At 41.1% G+C, this 12,715-nt stretch overlaps 1 protein-coding gene and 2 non-coding genes across 8 annotated transcripts in view; 2 read left to right on the top strand and 1 right to left on the bottom strand.

The window, feature by feature from the left end:
- LOC126255530 (ran-binding protein 3) overlaps nucleotides 1-12,715 on the top strand; it is a 349,149-nt gene that overhangs the window by 107,955 nt on the left and 228,479 nt on the right. The gene's annotated exons all lie outside the window — the stretch shown is intronic.
- Nucleotides 748-820, bottom strand: Trnaa-agc (transfer RNA alanine (anticodon AGC)). The gene has a single exon. It is a non-coding gene; the product is annotated as a tRNA-Ala (tRNA).
- Nucleotides 962-1,034, top strand: Trnaa-agc (transfer RNA alanine (anticodon AGC)). Its single transcript has one exon. It is a non-coding gene; the product is annotated as a tRNA-Ala (tRNA).

The following is a 12,715-nucleotide window of genomic DNA, read 5'->3' as shown; positions in this document are numbered from 1 at the left end:
GCAATTCCTAAATTTTATAAACGCATTAAATGGAATATTCTTTTCTGTTGTTACTGATATCACCATAAATACTGTATTCTTTAAATTGTTATCTTTACTCCATGTACTATATCGTTCAACGAAAATGTTATTCTTATTTCAATGATTGAGTAATATCTACTTCAAATGCCAAATGTGGGATGCAACAGATTTTCCTGATGTGCAGATGAATTCTTTGTATCCCTCTGTCAGCATTTGCAAATCTCAGCAAAAAAAAAAACATTTTGGTATTCCCAAAAAAAGCGCCTACTAAAGTTATTGTTTAAGTGTGAGTGTGATTCATTGTTCAGGACTAACAGTTTCATCAGAACATATTAGCCAGTGTTTTATTTTATTATGATATGAATATTATTTTTTCAAGTCACGAGGAAACTGATGTTTTTGTATTTATTTTTATGAGAGTTATATAATGTAAAATATATTGGCAATTTTATTTGAGAAAAACAAAGGGATTCAAAGGTTTGTGGTACGATCATTGGTTAACCTTAGGATTTTTAATCTGTCATTCATCTCTGGCCTAGGTGCACTGTGGTTTGGAATCATTGTTAAACTATCCCTACAACAGGTATCGTAAGTCAGCTCAAAGATCGCAGTAAGACAACGGCGTTTATTCAAATAGGGCAATGACTAGTACACGATGACGGCTTTACTTTTGATCATCAGCTAAACGAAAAATCCTCAGTGCAGCAACAAACGTGACAAAAGTACTGGAGGCGCCGGGTATCGATCCCGGTACCTCTCACATGCTAAGCGAGCGCTCTACCATCTGAGCTACGCCCCCAGTTGCGTTTGGTACTCCGCCAGTGGGTACCAGCCGAGCAACTTTCGTCGTTCGCCGGAGAGTGACGTAACAAGAAATCGAGGTCCCGTTACAAGGACGTACATGCCACTCCTCAAGATACCGGCTCAGTGTTGCTGTACTGGGGGCGTAGCTCAGATGGTAGAGCGCTCGCTTAGCATGTGAGAGGTACCGGGATCGATACCCGGCGCCTCCAGAAATTTTTTTATTGCTAGTTTGAGAGTTATGGTATATTTCAACTACTACCGTACTGGCAAGTGTACTATCACTAAGACGTTTCCCGTGATATTTATATGCGTCCATTTCAGATTCATCACCCATTAACGCTCATTTTACGTCTCGGCAGATGATGTTACCTGGTTAATGTATCGTAGGATACGTATTACTTTTAAACGTATTGGAGATATTTTGTGATTTTGATTTTAAAGTTCACTGTCAAGAATTTGCCCTAATTTCACTCATGTTATTTGGTAATTGCTGCAGATTTGACGTTGTAATTGAAAATGTGAGTAATGCGTAACAATCCGAAGGAATTAAGTGGACCTGTTATGATCGTGAATCGAAGAGGAGCTAGTACATATTTTTTCTAGACAGCTTTGGCCGCTACAAGCATAGGCCTTGTAACGGGACATCCTCCGTTACTTTCCTCAACAGTAGTTCTGGATACCAGTAGTATTTTTCGAATTTTGAACAGTTCAGTATTGTCTCAGCTGCTTTTCTAAAAACTTTCATATAATTTTATACACAGTATGTTATTTCAAGCTAAAATTTATGAAAAGGAATTACATTATTTTGGATGTTGTAATCTATAGGTACTAGTTCTGAACGTACAGTTATAATTATTTTTTTTCTTAGAAACATTTGAAATTACGAATTATTTGGCACACTTAAAATTTCTATTATTAATTACGCAATATAGTACTGTTTACTAGGTTTGTTTCTGGATTCATTTCTGAAATAATAATCGAAACTAATAGAAAATCGTTTGTCAAGAAAAATCGTAAACCCTGTGGTATATTATTATTGGAATATTGTTATTTCCGCTGAGTCAGAGGGTAGCAAGCATGCCTCTGATGTGATCGGACGATTTTTGTATTTTGTGCGAACAGTGTAAATCCGGCTTTGTCAATGTGAATGTGTATGATATACTAAAATGTGACAAAATATATTAACGTAACAACAAAAATTCTGCAACGATCTTCAATTCAACCATGAGGCACTAAAATGAATTTCAGCTTCAAGAATCAGACCCCTAGACAAGAAGAACTTGAGCCAACTCTACGTGAATAGATACGCAAACTAGAAAATTTATTGTAATTTTCGCTCCTCACAAATCTTCATAAAAGACTAATGTGGATAATAGCTGCAAGTAGGAAGGACTGTCCCATAATCACTTACAAAACGCATCTTTCGTGCTTCTGCATAGTACCATCACTTTTAGTGTAGTTCTTCTGAAACTTTCTTAATGTACCTGTCGCCGGTTGTCAGTAGTAACTGAAGGAAGAAAAGAAAAAAAAAAAAAGAAAACGATCCTTGTGTTTACACTGGAGGAAGGAACTACACAGACTGTAGGTCACGATGACACGTAAATTCTGCGGTCATGGCTAAACCATGGAAGAACGTGGATAATCGATGTACACGCCAACCAGTGTTGTTATTTTTACGTATAGCATGATACTGGACAGAAACAATTTCGGGCTTCATGCTACCAGACCGACCTTCTTCTCAAAATAATTACGAAAGCCAACGGAATATGTATTTTTTACATTTCCAATATTTTTAAGTTTCGTTGTACACTTATTACGTATTCTGCATTTCCTTAAAGGAGGTGGTGTCTCTGCGGGAGTAAACCGTCGATTCATGAGGAGGTAAGTAATGCATTTCGCTAACCCCGGTCAACCAAAAACTTTGGCTTGTATATGGCGTGATTACCGTAATAGATGAACCGAACTTTATCACGAAGGAATTTTGTTCTGTTGCGTAATGTGTGAGATTCAGTTGAATTATGCGCAAGGAATAATGTAAGTAAATGGCGTTTCTGTGTGGAATTGATGGCCTGCGATTGTCGCTTCGCTTGAGTGATATTTGTTTCTCGCCGATCTTTTAAGAAAATCGTATCCTCTGTGTGTCATTCTCCCCTCCTCTTACTCACTTCCATGAATCTTCACACTTTCGGTGCTCCCTCCCTCCCTCGTTATTATCAAGAGCGTTGGTTACATTTTTGAAAAATGTAGAGATTTAAATTCTATACATTGCCACCCCCTCTGGAAGGAAGAGCATTCGTAATATCCACAAGATATCTGTACTGTAAATAACATCTGCAGACGTTGTAAGATATGAGGGAAAAGTATTATCGCGTGACATCATATAGCAGCTAATGCGCAGATAGTTGTTTGTGACTGTGTCGGTATATCTGTTTTACTTATACGCTGCCTATCATTGTGAAGTTCATGACGAGGAATAATTTTTTATTGCACCATGTATGAAGTTTTATTCCAGTTTCGTTGAGCGCGGAGTTTGGGAAGAAGGCGACTTGCTCGCCCCTGTGCGAGCTTTTATGATTCCAATTTTATCAGCAGGATATCTACAGGATCGGTACTTCATGAGTTAAAAATTGTTCCGATTTCTGCAGAGATAGAGAAAGTGTGACCATTCCCGCCGGTCTTCTTCGTATACGCCTTGTTACGACTTATGCTACGGGGCCCTCACATCTCAGTATTTATTGTACAGCACAGGATTACATGAAGATATCGCGAAACTGCCAGGGCAAGAGAGGCGCAATATTACATGTAAATTGGAGCGGGATCACTGCTGTCAGCTACAGAGGGACATTAAGCGAAAATGTGAACTGAACTGGGATGCGAACCCGGTATCTCCTGATACTAGGCAGATGCTGTTAACCACTGCGCTATCCAGGACACAGCGTGACTATCTCGGCACGCCTCACGGCCGATCAACAATCCCACAGGGCGCCACTTAATCCGCGGTCCGTGTCCAGTACGCTTCCGTACGCTACTCCGAAGCATAATGCGGGTAGGTGACGCTCGGTGGGAGTCTATGATTTATAGGATAAGCTGGCTTATCCGCCTGTGAGGTGCAGAAGTGCGAATTCAGGAACATCAGTCTGTGAGGCGGGTGAATATTTTGCCTTCCTGGAACCTGTGAGGCGGTGTGTCGAGAATGGAAGCAAATTTTCTTGGGTAAATCGGCACAGCGAGGCACGTGACCACTGCAATACGACTAAACACCAAATGAGACCCTCTTAGCCGGCTAGAACCTTGGGGCGATTTTAGAGACTGTATCTGCCTGTCAGACGGGTGTTCGTTCTAAGTATTACAGCGCAATACCCGGTGTAGTGCAATAAATATTGAACGTATGACGGGACCATTCATTATTCATACCTAAGGTTGTCGTCATTTAAACTGCCGATCCCGGACAAAGGCGTTGCAAAACTCGTACATTTTAGTCAAATGGGATTATTTTCGCGGATACGTGTGTGTGTGTGTGTGGGGGGGGGGAATTTGCCTTGCCACCTGTGAATTCCTCGAAAGAAACGAGTGATCAAAATGATGAAGACGGAAGTGTAGGTACTGAATCTTTAGCTAAAGATTCTGCTAGAAATATATTTAGTTGAGACAGATATCGCTGGTCGTCTAAGCCTCTTCCAACGATGGCCAGTGGCATTATTAATCCGCAAGTTGGACATAATGGCAACTCATTGGCGACATCACAGATAAGAAGCGAATCAACCACTATCACATACCATGTGAACTTCGTGCAACCATCCACTGTGTTTTGGGTATAGCAGAACCAAGAATAAAAGTCGTTGTACAAAGACTGGAAAAAACGCAAAAAATGCTCCATCTGTGACCCAGAAAAGAAGAGAAAGGTGCCTTGTCATTGTTGCAAGAAGCCAGTCTTGATTTCCCTACAAAAATTTCTAGCTAGTGTAAAGAAAACCTCTGAGAACGAAACTAAAAATCTGCAAAGTACTAGTGTAATTTTCATTTTTGTGATGTTTATGGAAGTTGTTTTATGTTTTTGTTGTTACAAGTATAAAGAAAGAAAAATATAACAAAAATTAAAATTTATAGTGCAAGTATTTGATTTTAATACCATTAACATTACCACGTAATATTATGTTCATTTTGTGCATTTTTTGCTTAAATGCATTTCTTCGTAAAAATAAATTTTAATGTTTATTTCGATATTTTTTGTGTGGTATTAACAGTAGCTTTCACATAAAGAACTTAACTTTCACTAAAATTGCTGAATGCAATTTTTATGGCTATTTAAATATAGCAGACTGTCAGACCGCACCTGGGACAGAGTGTGACAAAGAAAAAAGACCTGGGAGGATAAGGGTTAGATGTGACAGGAACAATTTTTTGAACGGTCACTGTGGCCGCAGATATACATTGTGTAAGTGGTCTGTCACTGAGTGTGGAGCCATTTATGTGGAAGTAGCACGTACGAATGACGTTTTACTAACGGAAGACTCTTAAGAGGAAGCAGTGATAGAACAACTCAACCGTGAAAGTGATGTAGTTGACATCCATGATGAAAGTTATTCCCTAGCTTTTGCTCCTGCAGCAGTTACGGGCAATGGCGGAAGTGATCGGTCTGTCGAATTTCAGACAGGAATGAAGAAAACTGTCCACTGTACGAATGGCAACTGTTGTATCACAGCTGTCCCTAATAGGCCTATTAGCTGCCGAAACTTTGTAGCCCGTATTCCATAAACGGTGGAAATAATGAATGAACTGATTTATGAATAATTGAGAACTCCAAAAATATTCGTGTTGTAAGTGCATTTCCTTAAATGAATATTATCTTCACCTAATTATACTACAAAGAAAGTCTTAGATCCGAAAAGCTTTCAAGTTTCTTCATTGAAAAGTTTCCATGACCTTTCTGGATGCATTAAAGTTAATACTGACTGAAAAAGTACGTAAGAGCTGTGGCTTGAATTTAGTACAAGAGTGCCCAATTTCATTCTAAAATAATCCATATTCACGCAATTGCTCTAGCAAACAATTAAGGATCGTTGTGTTGGACCCTGATGTACACTTCTTGTAACAATTTCAAAGGGTATACACTACTAGGGTTAAAAAATCAAAGGCAAACATGTTCAGACACTCTCCTATAAACGTATTTTCCTTGCTTCTTCGTTGAGAAACCGCCGACAATCGACGATCGCATACACCGCCCACAGCCCCCCCCCCCCCCCCCCCCCGCCCCACCGCGCGCACCACTATGCCCTCAGGGAGGCCGACCGTAAACATTTTCAGAACAATGTATATAGAAACTTACATTTTATCCGTCGCAAATTCTTCAGCTATTTGATTGTCAAGAGAAAGTAATGAAAGATATCGATATGCTGGAACTACTTGGTAGTCTTCACTACTTCAACAGATTCAGAGTGGCGTTTGTTACGCCACAGTGACGTTCCATTCGATAGTAGCGCACAAGGCTTTTGGAATACACTATTAAATATTTTTTCTGTTTTCTACTGCACAATGAATTTATTAGGCCATTATTTATCTACACGACGAGTCTCGTTTCAGCAGTTTGTAATTTCCAAGTTATCCTGCAATATGCAATGTACAGATTTTCTCGTATTAAATTCTGTCTTCGTAGATATTTACGCTTTTATGTATTAGAATACTGATTTGGAGTGTCAGTTGAGATTGAAAATTTGTAAAGTGGTCCTCTCAGATTAAGATCAATCATATATTTTTATGAGTCTCCAAACCACATCCTTATGAGCATAACCCAAAATACATAAATAATTGATTCCAATACCATCTGCAATTAATTGCATTGATAGCCTATCCTGTACTTTAAGTAATAAATACATTACGAACCAAGTGATATACATACAGTAAAAATACACTATCAAAATTCTAAGATATTAGCTCACACTGTAAAAGACATACAGATCCCCTAAGGAGGAAAATTTATATCACTTAATATAACCGGCTACACACAGACACACACACACACACACACACACACACACACACACACACACACAAAACTGTAAACAACTGTCTACGCTACACTGTAGAGAAATTAACTTTCACCGCGTGGGACTATTCGAACTCGATGCTATACCTCAGCATTATAACGTCAGACGACGCGCGCGCGTCAGAAACAATGAGATAATAAAGAAAAAACTTTATATTCCACAGAAAAATGTCCACTATTGATGCATATGAAATAACTCAATTACTGGAACTCACGGTATCACAAACTATTTCGAATTTGAAGAAAAAAAATACAAACAATTAGGTGGAACGGCAATGGGTATTTGCATAGGAGGCACAGTTGCTGATAAGGGAAGGGCATTCAATAAGTAATGCAATACTTTGGCAAATTTCCGTTGACAAAAATACGGAATTTATTGTGGTTCATCGTGGAATATTCAATCCCTATAGTTACATTAAGTTGCGATAGAGGATGGCGGTGCTAAATGTAACCTTTAAAACAGTTTCTGTAACGACGGTGCGTTCGGGGGAGCTGTCATTGAGCTGAGCTGGGCATCGCAGGCAGGCATAGGCAGTTGCTGAATGTTTACGGAAGCGGACTACGAACAAAAGCACGGTGAGTCATTAAGCGAGGCGTCTGTCGTCGCAACAAGGTCGTGTAAAACATGTCCGATCTTACGCGTGCTGGCCGGCTGTGGCTCCTGCAATATGGAACGTGCGGACACTCTCATTCGAGATGGGCGACGGATCACAAACACCTCGCTGCACAAATGGACGTCCCTGCTGACACATTCGTCCAACAGTTGGGATACTTAAAGTTGTATGCTCACTGGGCTCCTCGCCACCTAAGAGAAAACCATAAAGGGCAAACGAGGGATTCCTTGCGCGTGACGAAGCGGATAGTGATTATGGGACTCTGAACTCGTTATTCTGTTTGTGTTTCCTCCTGAAGTGTATTATGCTACCCTCAGGAAACCGAAGAAACGACTTCAGCTTGTTCGCCGTGTAAGGGGTCCGCAGGCCCCTACTGCTAAGTTTGCGCTCACACAGGTCGACAGGGCAACTATCGAGTAGTGTGTGCAGGGCGCGAGATCTAGAGGGGATTCACCGGAGTGCCGAGTGCTGCTTGGGTAGATTCCCGCGAGGCGGGAAGAACTGGGCGGAGAGTTAGAGTTGAGATGTGCTGAAGTAAAGGTGTGGTAGGTTCCCGCGAGGCGGGCAGAGCTGTACAGAAGCCAGCAGTTGAATTAATGTAAATTATCGACAAAGGGAGTGGCCATCGCCGCGGTTTAACCCCTTTGTGTTAGTATTATACGGGAAAGTGAGAAAGTTTAATTACAGAGTGATTTCAGTGATATTAAGTGCCGCTATTGAACTTCCGCGTCTACCGCGTCGGCATTACTTGGATTACAGTGATTGGATGTCGCGTGTGACGATTAAGAATAACTAAAGAAACCTGTGCTGATATTAGCCGTCATTTACAGTGTATTGACGAAGGCAGTGGCTGTCTCCTTATTTTGTGCTTTTGCTGAGAATATAGATCTTGTTTGTGAAACTGTGTTGTGTCCTTCTTACCACCAAACAGTACGTATTACCATATTTGCGAAGGACAATACGGAATGTAACATCCCCTGAGCAGTCCAATCCGATTGCCAGCCCATTAGGTACACGGTCACATTAAGTAATTATCTAAATTTGGGCTGCTATTTTGATCCCGAACGAGCGGATAAATAAAAGGGTATGTTACACCCTTGGCTTACCGTGAAAGGACAAGTGCAATTTTCGGACGAGTCATACTAATTTTTCAATGTGGAATCGGGACAGTGCATGAACGTTAAGATCGCGATAAGGAACAGTGCATTTTTTGAACAATACGAAGTAATAATATCTCACGATCGTGACTAAACTGTTTTTCTGGCCATATTAAACTATGTTGTAAAGTGCAAATGCGAAAATCCGCACGAAAAACTGTGAAAAGTGGACGCTAAAGAAAGACATGTGTGAACAGTAAAATAGTGAGACGAGACAAGATTTCGTCATACAAGTCGTCAGAAAGGTGTTTTGTGGTAATATGTTGACCGAAATTGCCTTTTGAACGGTGAAAATCGGACGGTTTCGTGTGGACCCAGAAACTGGTATGCTGACGATAACGTATTGTGGCGACGCAATTAGTGAGTGACGTCACGCAGCCACGTAGCAGTCGCACCAAAGAACTTCGATCCGCGAGGTGATTTCACACGACACCACGGCGAGCGACGCAACTTCGAGACAACGAGCGCAGTCCCGGCATCTAGCGGCCGAACTACGAACTACGCCCGCCTGGAGCGCCACGGAGCGGCCGACGGGGAACTACGTCGCCTTGCAGCTGATCTTCAACTTCACGCGAGCTCCAGCGGTGGCACAGCCACGCCCATCTCAAACATCAAAACATCGCGACTCGCGGTAACGTCGGTTGGTGAGTGAAGACGACGGGTTAACATAACAGTAAATTGCAGTGTGCAGTATTCGCGATAAATAAACAGTTTTTAACTGGTATTTACGTTAGAAAAAAAAAATGCTAAATTGCAGTAATTTCCGAAAAGTTTGTGAAACATACTCTGAAGTATAGCAAGCTTACGTATGCACACTGCACTGAATAAATGGTAATTGTTTTGGTGATTTTGCATTGATAGATTTTGTGAGTGTTGTGATTATCTTGTTTAAAACATTTTTACATAAACTGTGTATGTGGACATTGTTATTGAAAATTTAGGTTTGTGAGAGCTGTTATGTTCGGTACTCGTGCATGTTGTATCATTTTGGGAATTTACTGAAAGGACTGTAGGTACTGTTTGATCAGTTTCATGTAATTAGGAGTGTTTTGGGTTATTGGAGGTTATTTTGTATTACTTGCCTGGGCATTAAATATAAACCAAAAAAAAAATGTCTTTTGAAGATAAGCAGGTCTGTGAGGCAGTAGTTGAAAGGAAAGGAATAGGACAGGAAGACAGAAATGATTCAGGAATTTGTGATTGTGGATTGTCATTAGGAAGCCCATTAGCACATTCAACTAGTTATCCTGAGACACCGGGACAAACGATGAAAGCTGAGCCAGTTTCAGAGGATGCAGAAATACGATCAATGTTGGCAACCTTGCTAAAAGAAAGTAGAGAGAGGGAAGAAAGGTTACTCAAATCAATAGACTTGATAAAGAAGAGTTCACAAGAAACAAGAGAATCGTTAGAGAAGCGTTTACAAGAAATTAACGCATCGTTAGAGAAGAGTTCACGAGAAAGTTACAAATCATTAAAGGAAGATTTACAAGATACTATAGTACGAGAAATCAGAACATCTTCCACAGAGATGGAAGGTAATCTGAGGAAGGAAATACAGGAGGTACCAAAACGACTGAAGATGAATGTCGACGAGAGAGAAAATAAGCTACAGACAAATATAGACCAGGTCCAGGGAGACGTGGAGAAGATGGAAGGAAAGTTAACAGAGAAGATAGAAGAAGATGTTGAAGAAACTAAAACCGAATTGGGAGGAAAGATCACCGAGGTGACGCAAATGCAGAGACACTGCAACAATATGGTTGAGGGGATAGGAGAAAAGCAAAACCAATTGGCAGTCAATCCGAGAAATGCTATAGCCGTGCAGCGAGAAGAAGATGACCAGTGGGTTGCAATCGAAGGTGAGGACTTCACTTGTGGAATCAAGAGGAAGAAAGGGACTACTAATTATGTTCAGTTTGGAGGAGGATTATTGAAGAAATGCTGGCCCAAAAGTCGTCAGTGTGCAGCACTTGAGGACCCACTACGATGCAGACCACTTAGTAATTGGAAAGGAACGTCGGAAGAATTTGCCAAACATTCGTGGAAATTGAACGAGACTTTGGAACAACCCCTGAGTGATAACGTAATGGTATCTGCGATAAAAAGAAGATTGAATCAGAAAAGGCAAGGAACCGTATCCAGGAGCCTAATTAAAGGTAGAGAGGCCTTAATGAAGATACTGGACCAATTGGAGTCTATTAGATCACAGAAATACAAGCAAGCTAATGATCGAAACAGAGAAGGGAGTAATGACCCAAGGATTCATATTAATCATTCGTCTGATTTCCGAGGAAGAGGCGGAGGAACCGAAAAACCGAATGACAATCCAGGTGAGGTCCGGTCAAGAGTGGGGGCTAACAGGACCCGAATAAACCTGCTAAGACATGGTTAGGACATTTAGCTGTAAAATGGACTTTTGAAAGAGGGAAGTGTTTATTTACATTGTGTTTTGTGATGCATTACAATTAGAGTTGCATATTTCATGTCGAAGATTGTCTCAGAATGAATATAAAACCTGTAATAACTAAAATGGTAGAGTAATAATTCATATATTCTGTGTTTAGGTAATAATATTTGAGTGTACATGTTGTGTGTTGTCATCTGATATTGGACCACAGGGGACTATTGCTGGTTGAGATGAAAAATTGTAATTTTGGACAATGCCATTTATGTGATGTAATAACCTTTTTGTAGAAACTATTGTGGAGGCAGCCCACTACCGGAGTCCAGGACTATTTTAACAATTGTAAATTCATTAATTATTTGTATTGCATGTTCTGTTCAAATGTGACAATGTTTTTTTTCTTTTTTTTTTTTTTTAATCCCTTGCCGATTCTTTTTCACCTGCGGTTCAAAATAAGTTTTTGAGGGCGGGGATGTAAGGGGTCCGCAGGCCCTTACTGCTAAGTTTGCGCTCACACAGGTCGACAGGGCAACTATCGAGTAGTGTGTGCAGGGCGCGAGAGCTAGAGGGGATTCACCGGAGTGCCGAGTGCTGCTTGGGTAGATTCCCGCGAGGCGGGAAGAACTGGGCGGAGAGTTAGAGTTGAGATGTGCTGAAGTAAAGGTGTGGTAGGTTCCCGCGAGGCGGGCAGAGCTGTGCAGAAGCCAGCAGTTGAATTAATGTAAATTATCGACAAAGGGAGTGGCCATCGCCGCGGTTTAACCCCTTTGTGTTAGTATTATACGGGAAAGTGAGAAAGTTTAATTACAGAGTGATTTCAGTGATATTAAGTGCCGCTATTGAACTTCCGCGTCTACCGCGTCGGCATTACTTGGATTACAGTGATAGGATGTCGCTTGTGACGATTAAGAATAACTAAAGAAACCTGTGCTGATATTAGCCGTCATTTACAGTGTATTGACGAAGGCAGTGGCTGTCTCCTTATTTTGTGCTTTTGCTGAGAATATAGATCTTGTTTGTGAAACTGTGTTGTGTCCTTCTTACCACCAAACAGTACGTATTACCATATTTGCGAAGGACAATACGGAATGTAACATCCCCTGAGCAGTCCAATCCGATTGCCAGCCCATTAGGTACACGGTCACATTAAGTAATTATCTAAATTTGGGCTGCTATTTTGATCCCGAACGAGCGGATAAATAAAAGGGTATGTTACAGCCGCCACAGAAGTGCAAACGAACTTCTTCATGACAACGCAAGGTCTCTCTCAGGTCTGCGCATCCTAGAGGTGGTCACAAAACTTAAGTGGACGGTTCCTCATCCACCCTGTAGCCCAGATCGCGCATCATCCGGCTTTTGTCTGTTTGACCCACTGAAGGATGCACTCCGAGGGAATCAGTACGTGAATGCTGCGGAGGTTATGGATGTAGAAAGACGTAGGCTCCGACGTCGACCAGTAGAGTGGTACCATGCAGGCATACAGGCCCAGTAAGGTGGCGTAAGGCCGCCACATTGGACGGAGATTGTTGATAAATAGGGATTTGTAGCCGAAAGAGTGCGGAATAATGTGGTGATTGTTGAAAAATGGGTTTTTTAGCGAAAAGAGTGAGGAATAATGTGATGTATTGGCAACCTCAATAAAATTGAACTGCTTTCAGAGAAAAATGTG

The sequence above is a fragment of the Schistocerca nitens genome, chromosome 1 (assembly GCF_023898315.1).
Source record: "Schistocerca nitens isolate TAMUIC-IGC-003100 chromosome 1, iqSchNite1.1, whole genome shotgun sequence".
In the NCBI taxonomy this organism is placed as follows: domain Eukaryota; kingdom Metazoa; phylum Arthropoda; class Insecta; order Orthoptera; family Acrididae; genus Schistocerca; species Schistocerca nitens.
The sequence above is the reverse complement of the archived record's forward strand: the minus strand, read 5'-3'. Positions and strand labels throughout refer to the sequence as shown.